Source organism: Acinonyx jubatus, chromosome B4, assembly GCF_027475565.1.
Source record: "Acinonyx jubatus isolate Ajub_Pintada_27869175 chromosome B4, VMU_Ajub_asm_v1.0, whole genome shotgun sequence".
Classification (NCBI taxonomy): Eukaryota; Metazoa; Chordata; class Mammalia; order Carnivora; family Felidae; genus Acinonyx; species Acinonyx jubatus.
The window spans coordinates 129,892,063-129,899,855 of record NC_069387.1 but is presented as its reverse complement, the minus strand read 5'-3'; the positions used below and the strand labels follow the sequence as shown (position 1 = coordinate 129,899,855).

General features: G+C 57.1%; 1 long non-coding RNA gene across 1 annotated transcript; it reads right to left on the bottom strand.

The window, feature by feature from the left end:
- Window positions 1–2,029: 2,029 nt before the first annotated feature.
- On the bottom strand, window positions 2,030–7,791 carry LOC128316503 (uncharacterized). Its single transcript, XR_008300522.1, has 3 exons — window positions 7,146–7,791; window positions 3,885–4,605; window positions 2,030–3,644 (listed from the first exon to the last, which is right to left on the bottom strand). It is a non-coding gene; the product is annotated as an uncharacterized LOC128316503 (long non-coding RNA).
- Between the last annotated feature and the right edge of the window lie 2 nt (window positions 7,792–7,793).

The following is a 7,793-nucleotide window of genomic DNA, read 5'->3' as shown; positions in this document are numbered from 1 at the left end:
GACTGAGCCAACTCGAGCCCTCTGATGCCCGTGCTCTGGTCGCTGCAGCACGAGAGGGCTTACGCTCTGCAGCTAGCCGACCGGGGCCAAATCCTGTGCCCCCTCTACTACTCCGCCCCGCCCCGGCAGCTACAGAGAGGGGACACATCGTCAGAATCCGGGCACAGGTGTAGCTGGGATCTGGGGAAAGTGGCAGAAGTCAAATTAATCTGAGGTGGTGTAGGGCCAGAGCCCAAGGGAGTTACCGCTGTGTGGCAGAATGGGGGGCGGAGGCCCTCCCGCCCCCACGCCATCCCCAGCACTTGGGCGGGCTGAGCCCGGAGGGACAGGAGCCAGGCAGGTCCCTCTGAGGCCTGGCACCGCCTTCGGCTCTGCTCCCCGGGCAGCCAGCAACCATGCACGCCCCTCCGGCCGCAGTACTGAGCCCGGGCTGTGCGGCGCGCCTGGCGCAGCCCCTGGAGATGCTCCTCCGGCAAGAGCAAAAGGCCAAGTGAGTGGGCACAGACCTGTCCTCTAGAATCGCTCTGGTCGAGGCCGTGGACAGAGGGTGCCCACTGGGCCCCTCTCTCATTGCTCGTGTGGTTCCTGCACCTCCCTCTGAGCTTTCAGGCAGCCCCTGGCCAAAGGAAATGAGACACGTGCCCTGGATTCAGAAGGCTCTGGTTTTGTCAGTAACTGGCTACGTGACCTTGGACGAATCACGCATCACATCCCTTTTTCTCATCGGGAGACAACAATGCACACCAGGGAAGGCTGTTATTTATTCGCTCAACTGGTATTTATTGAGCACCTGCTATGCTAGGCACTGGGGGAATAGCACAGTGAGCCACTCTTATTAGGCAATGGGGGGCACCATCCAGAAATCCAGGCTTCCAGATGCCAGCCAAGGGCCAGCTTGGAAAGCAGGTCTCTGTCTCAAGCCTGGTGTAGTAATTCTTTTCTGTGTAAGGTGGGGAGGGAAGGCCACAGGGCCGGGGGGGTGGGGGGAGGTGCAGACAGAGGCCATGCCATGGGGGCCCTCGAGGCCAGGCTGGACCTGACCTTGGGCTTGATGGAGCCAAGGAGAGGTGGTAAGCCAGAGGCAGGGGACAAAGTCCAGCCTGTGCTTAAGGAAGATTGTTCTAGAAGCTTTGTGGAGGCTGAAGAGAAAGTGTGGCGTGGGCACAGAACCAGGTTGCTGCAGAGATCATTCAGAATGCAGTTCTGGGGCTGGAGTTCTTAGGGGAGGGCGACAGCATGAGGGGCCCCAAGGAGCAGAGGGACTGTTGGGCAGGGAGGAGGAGGTCACACTGCGCTGAGGGGTTCCCAGGGGAAGGATTGGAGCCTAGGAGGGAAGAAGAAGGGGGACAGGATTCAAGGAGCTGGTCTCGGGAGGGAGGCTGGCAGTTAGGGGTGAGGCGTGGAGTGGAGCAGGGACCCAGCTCTGAAGGATCTGGGGTGGGGGGCTGACGGCTGCGGAGGGGCCGGAGAGGGAAGACTGAGAAACTGCCTGAATTTCAAATAACCGCAACCACCCTGGCCCCAAGAGGAAAGCTGTCAAGAGCGTGACAAGAAGGCTGGGTCACAGGAAGGGAAACTTCTTGAGCCCACAGCCCCTGACCACCAGGAAGCCATGGCATGCGGGAGTCTGAGCACAGGGAAGCCCTGGGCTTGTGGCTGCTGACCGGGCTGGACACGGTGCCCTTGGAGGTGCTGGCAGAGAAGTTCACGGGCTGATAGGGCTGAGCCGAGCAGGTGACCACAGGTGGCCTCTGCTGTCCTGCCCCGCCCCACTTATGGGCCACCAGAACCAGTCAGCCAGATTGGCCCACGCCCACGGAGGTACACGCCCCCAGGAAACAGGGGCGGGGCACAGGAGAACTGAATGATCTGGGGTCCCCAGATTGAAACGCCCCCAGCCACGCCCAAGGGCTCACAAGTCCTGCGCCCTCTCTGGGAACTGCACCGAGTGACTCATGATGGGACCTTCCTCCCCGTACCAGCTGCTGCGCTGACAGCTGGGTGCTGAGGGCCGAGGGCCCCTCGGAGGTCTGTCCCTGCGTGGGACAGGCCTGCTGGCCACACCAACAATAGCAATGCTGTGAGGACCGCTGCCCCTGTCGTCCGGTGCAGCTCACATCCTCACCACAGGCCCCTGGAGGGCAGGGCAGAATGGCAGCTTCTCTGACTCCCCAGATCTGGGTGAGGACAGTCGCAGCCAGACCCTTACGCACAGCAGGCACAGTACCAGGGCCCACAGCACTTTTAAGGCCCGAGGACATGTTTTCCATCAGAAGGGGGGGAAATGGATACAGCGTAGCCTGCATTATGTTGCCCTTTATACCAACACAGCTGCAGAGGAGAATTTTTAATATTTTTACGGAGGAAGGGCCCATGGAAGTGATACCGAGGCCCTGGTCAGAGGGGCCCTTAGAGGCCTGTGTCCCTCCCGGGGCCTCACTGTGTGGTGATGATCTGCTTACTCACCTCCCTCTCCAGCGGGACCGGCTCTGGGTCACTGGCAAAGCAGGCATGCAGTAGGCATCGGCTGAACAAATGCTTCGTAAATTAGAAAGCAGTCGACCTTGATCGAGCACTTCACTCTGTGCCAAGCACTGGGCTAAGCTTGTATGAAGTAGACACGTCAACGCCATCCCCACTGTACGGATGAGGACACTGAGGCTGAGAAGGGCTGATTAATGGGCCCAGCAATGTCCCCACAGGAGGGGGAGCAGGTGGTGGGGATGTCAAGGGGCTGGGAGTCATTTGCAGGAGAGACAACCTCACGGGGATATCAGGCAAGTTCTTCTACATGAGCCCATGAGCAGTGGCCCAGGGGCCAGTGCCCTCAGAGGCCCCAGTGCTGCCTCTGACTGGCCTCCTGACCGCACAGGCCGGGCAAGCCATTCGGCCAGACGCCTTGCAGGGGGCGAGGAGTGATCGTCAAAGCTTCCACCGAGTGTCAGGCACTGGCCTGTCTAGAGCTCACGCTATCCCTGGGCGCTGTGGGTGACTGATGCTCCCGTTCCAGAACACAATGTGAGAAGCGCCTGGACAAGGGGATGAGGGATGCCGGAACATGGTACGGGAGCCTTTCCTCCCGCCTGGGGAGTTTGCAGGCAAGGAAGCAAGCCTCCACGGGACAAGTGACATTTGAGCCCATCCTTGAAAGCTTCGTAGAGATTCATCAGGCCGAGAAATGGGGAAAGGGCATTCTAGGCCAGTGCGCGGCCTGGGCAAAGGTGTGCAAGCGGGAGGGGCCCTGGGTGAGGCCGAGGAGGGCTCAGCTCTGGGGACTGCAAGCGGGGCACTCAGGGGTCTGCGGCTGCCACACTGGGGTGTGGGGTGTCTGAAGGCTGGGGAGTCAGGCAGTTAGCGGAAGCAGGTTTACTGAGCGGTTATTAGGAGGCTGGCCCTGTAACAGGCGTGGGGGGACAGAGACGACTAAGGCACAGTCACCCATAAGAGCCTGGCTGGGAGTGTCCTTCTGTTCCAGGTCCCTGGCGCCCGGCTGGCCCACTTAGTAACCTGGCCCCAGTACCTTTCCTTCCTCGGACTGGCCTTTCCCGTCCATAAAACAGGCTTAACTGTGCTTGCCACCCAGTGACAGAGCTCTTTGAGTTCTCGGGATGAAAGATCCCATAAATGTGGAGTCCTGTCGCCAGCTGGGGCAGGGTGGAATGGGGAGCCCACATCAGATCCCAAGGAGATAGAGAAACAGCCCTGGGGGGTGGGAGGGCCCCAAGATCCTCTGAGGCCACCCCCTCCTCCCCCATAGCTGCCAAACGTGTTCCTGCTGCCAGGAAGCCTGACATTAAAGTCAAGTCCTCCCCCACCGTACCCCCAACAAGGATGCTCTGCTCGTGATGATTAAGGGACAGACGCGGACACCCTTGGCTGCTGACCTGTGCTGACAGCAGAGAGGAAGAGGTAGAGGTGGCCTGGGCAGCAGTGAGGTGGCTGGAGGCTTTACTGTCACTTGTGTGTCACTTGTGCGCACGACTGAGCGCTATGGACCCGTCCCTGGCACGTGGGGCAGGCAGAGGGGTACACAGGTCATTCCACCTCCATGTGGGCGCCCGGGTCTCTGGAAGCACAGAGAAGCTCCCTGACTTGACTACGAGCCCACGACAGACCAGGAGGCTGACCTCCTCCCTCGTCTTCCCAAAGATCTCCATTGGCAAAAGCCCTTGATGTTTGAGCAGTTTCTCTCCTCACTTGACCTCACACACGGGGAAACAGAGGCCAGGGGGCCTTGCTGACTCGTCCAAGGTCATACACAGGATGGTCGCTACTATTCACATTTTATGAGTGAGGCAAATGGCTCCGAGAGGCCAAGTGGCCGCCCCCAGATCACAGAGCAAGCAAGTGGGGCACCTGGCCTGGAGCCAGGGCGGCAGCCCCTGTATCCTCACTTTTTATCACTCCTACCCTGACGCCTCACTTCCTCTGGCTGGTCTGGGTGAGAGTTGGAGAGTGTTCTGTGGCCCAGGAGCGCCCCAGTGGGCCCGTTCGGGCTCCCCCCGGCTGAGCTGTTCCTCGAACATCCCCAGCACACGGCGAACTTTCCCATCAGGCAGAACAGGCGTGGCGCCCAGGGCCCACGGAAATGTTTTCGTTTTCATCCTTTTAACGCCAGAAGGAAAATTACATATAATAGTAATAAATATTTACTCATGAATCAAGCCTACATTGCAGTACTCTTTCGGCCAATGTGATCATAATATAGAACTTTAAATATATATATATATATATATATATATATATATATTTTTTTTTTTTTTTTTTTTTTTTTTTTTTTTTTTTTTAATTGGGGCACCCAGGGGGCTCAGGCGTCTGACTCTTGGTTTTGGCTCAGGTCATGATCTCATGGTTTTGTGAGTTTGAGACCCACATCGGGCTCTGTGCTGACAGCATGGAGCCTGCTTGGGATTCTCTCTCTCTCTCTCTCTCTCTCTCTCTCTCCCTCTCTCTGCCCCTCCCCTACTCACACTGTCTCTCTCTCAAAATAAAGAAATAAACTTTATATATATGTACATATATACATATATAATATATATGTATACGTGTAACTATATATATGTGTGTGTGTGTGTGTGTGTGTGTGTATACACATACATATGAAATGCAGGAAGGAGCCACCAAGGCAAAAGTGTCTAGCGACAAGGAAAGCCATCGTGTGGCCCCACTGCAGCGTCTACACTGTCAGCCCCCTTGTTCCAGTGGGCAAAGCTGTCCACCGCCCGCCCTGCCACTGTGTCTGAGATGATGAGGAGAGAGGGGAGGAGCAAGAATGGGGCCGAGAACGAGGGCAGAAGCAAGCTGGGGGAAGACTGGCCAACTGAACGGCGGCCGCACAGGGAAGAGCCCAGAAGGGCAGAGGGTTGCTGAGTGAGTGGACGGCAGACAGGCGAGGCGCAGAGAGATGGGGAGACGGGTCTGCGTGTGATCTCACAAGTCCGATGGGTGGCATCAGTGACGACAGTCAGGACGGCCGGAGGGGCACGGCACAAACACGGGAGACCTCAACAGCAAAGGCGAGAATTTCTCCGGGGCCCTTGTTACTTTTCTGTGGCTGCTGTAACAAGTCAGCCCAAATTCGGTGACTTATCAGCAACAGAAATGTATTCTCTCCCAGTTCAGAAGACCAGGAATCCAAAATCAAAATCAATGGACCGAAATCAAAGTGTCAGCAGGGCCATGCTCCCTTTGGGGGCTTTAGGGGAGAGTCCGTTCCTTGCCTCTTCCAGCCTCTGGCAGCCTCCAGTATTCCTTGTCTAATAGCCACACCACTCCAACCTCTGCCCTCTCCTCTTCTCTGCCTCCCTCTTTTTTTTTTTAATTATTTTTTTAACGTTTATTTATTTTTGGGACAGAGAGAGACAGAGCATGAATGGGGGAGGGGCAGAGAGAAAGGGAGACACAGAATCGGAAGCAGGCTCCAGGCTCTGAGCCATCAGCACAGAGCCCGACGTGGGGCTCGAACTCACAGACTGCGAGATAGTGACCTGAGCTGAAGTCTGACGCTAAACCAACTGAGCCACCCAGGCGCCCCTCTGCCTCCCTCTTAAAGAACACTTGGGATTCCATTTAGGGCCACCTTAATAATGCAAGATAATCTCCCTATCTCAAAACCCTTCATTTAATGTTGTCTTCAGTCACCTTCACAGTTTCCAGGGATTAGGACCTAATATCCTTGGGGCCATTATTCGCCATCCGGCAGGCCCACAGAGGCAACGCAGCCTGTGGGCGTGGCCCCTGCCTGAGACCAGCAGAAGGCACATTCCGGAAAAGGGTCCTTCTGCCAGGATCCTGGGAGAGCGAAACAGGTTCTGCAATGGTGGTGGCGAGGTACAGGCCCTCCATTGGAATTGACCAGCACGGGATTGGGGAGTTAAGTGCCCTGGTGAGAAGGTGTCAAGGGAGGCCCCAGGATGCTGGCCCTACATTTGATTTGCATTCTCATTTTATTCCTTCCACGGTCAGCAGATACTCAGGCCCCACGTGAGGTCCTGGAGAGCCAGGCAGTTTGTCATCTAACCCTTGTCTTCAAGATGCTGTAAGTGCAGGTGAGGCCCCCTTTTTTTCCCAGATGGGCCTGTAGAGGCCCAGGAAGAGGGGTCGTTTTTTTTTTGTCTGGAGTCAACTTAGCACAAGGGTTTCACTCTTCCTCATGCCTCTACCCCCAGTGCCTTCCTGTCCTGTCTCAGTGATTTTGTAATTTCTTGTCTCTTCCTCTTGGTGCTTTAAGCGTGAAATAACGACACTGTTACCCTTAGAAGCATTTGCACAGGAAATGACTCCTCCCAAGCTGTGCACTTGCTACTTGGGTAAAGTTGGCCAGTGGCAGGCGTCAGGTGACATTTGTACTCATTCATTATCTATCAGTCACATAAATTTGAGCGAGGCAGAGGAAGACGTAACCAGCCCTGCTTTCTCAGTACCAAACGTAGCAAACTCCCTCCTTTCTGCAGTGAAACTTGGGGGCCCTGGGGGCAGACGGGGAAATGCCAGAGCCTCCTTGCCCTGTCTGGAATCCCAAAAGCAACTCTTAAGCAGAAAAAGCCGACTTGGATGTGAGGAGAATCTCCTAATCTCACTTTTGCCTCCTTCTGGCTGTGACTTGAAGCAAATCACTTAAAACCTCTATGAACCTGTTTCCTTACCTCTAAAATGGGTGTGGAAATGCCTGGCTAAAAGGACAATTACGCATGCGCCAGGCGTTTAGCATCCCTTCAACAATCGTTGGCTAGTCCGCTGAGGACTAACTACTAGCTACCCTTCCAGGTGGGCCTTAGGCCAAGGGTCTTCTACTTTTCCTGCTCCCCACTCGGTGGGGGGTTGGTGGGGAGCCGTCCTCAGAGAGGCTGTGTCTCCCCAATCACCCGATGCCTTTAAAGCCCTGGCATCCCGCGTGTGGAGTCCGTTTGCGGAGCGCGGGGACGCCACGGCCGGAAGGCCACGGGTGGGGTGAGGCGCACGAGGCGGTGCTCGGAGCGGGATCAGGTGTTTTGAGCCACCAGACCTGGAGTCAAGTGCGCAGTCAGGCCCGGCCGAGCCCCAACTTGCGGGATCCAGCTGCGTGCTCCCGGGGCTCGGCACCGCCCCCCGCGCCTCCCACGCGCGGACTCCAGGCGAGGCTCGCCGGGCCCCCGGGGCCCACGCGGCGGGCGGAGCGAACTGGGGCCTTTGTGTTCAAACAGCCCAATGGGCGGTGGCAGTGGGCGGTGACGCGGGCGGGGCCCGGCCAATGGGCGGCGGCCTGTCAGCGTTGATTGGCAGATGCACACATACACACTCGGCCACGCGCGCGC